This window comes from Phyllopteryx taeniolatus, chromosome 20 (assembly GCF_024500385.1).
Source record: "Phyllopteryx taeniolatus isolate TA_2022b chromosome 20, UOR_Ptae_1.2, whole genome shotgun sequence".
NCBI lineage: Eukaryota > Metazoa > Chordata > Actinopteri > Syngnathiformes > Syngnathidae > Phyllopteryx > Phyllopteryx taeniolatus.
This window is the reverse complement of record NC_084521.1, coordinates 11,501,610-11,501,946: the sequence shown is the minus strand read 5'-3', so window position 1 is coordinate 11,501,946 and position 337 is coordinate 11,501,610.

Sequence of the window (337 nt, the reverse complement as noted above, 5' to 3'; positions counted from 1 at the left end):
TGTTGACTTGTGTGTTTCTCATTTGCTTTGATGATGGGAGACGGTCAACACTTGCATCAGTAAGAAAGTTTAGCTTTGGCCACACATAATACAATACACATTACTAGCTATATACGAGCTGTCCCACCAGATGGCAGTTTTGTTGTTGTTTTTTCAATTTTATACAGAGCAGTGACTCAGTGATCTTTTCAAAAGAATTGATCTCGTCCTCAGTTTATGAATTGATTAGTGTGTGTTAATTGGTGTTTTGCTGTTCAAACAGCCTAGTGGGTGTGGGTGGAGTATGACATTTTTGTTGCCCACTGGCCTATGGGTCAGTTATGATTGAGTCCTCTGA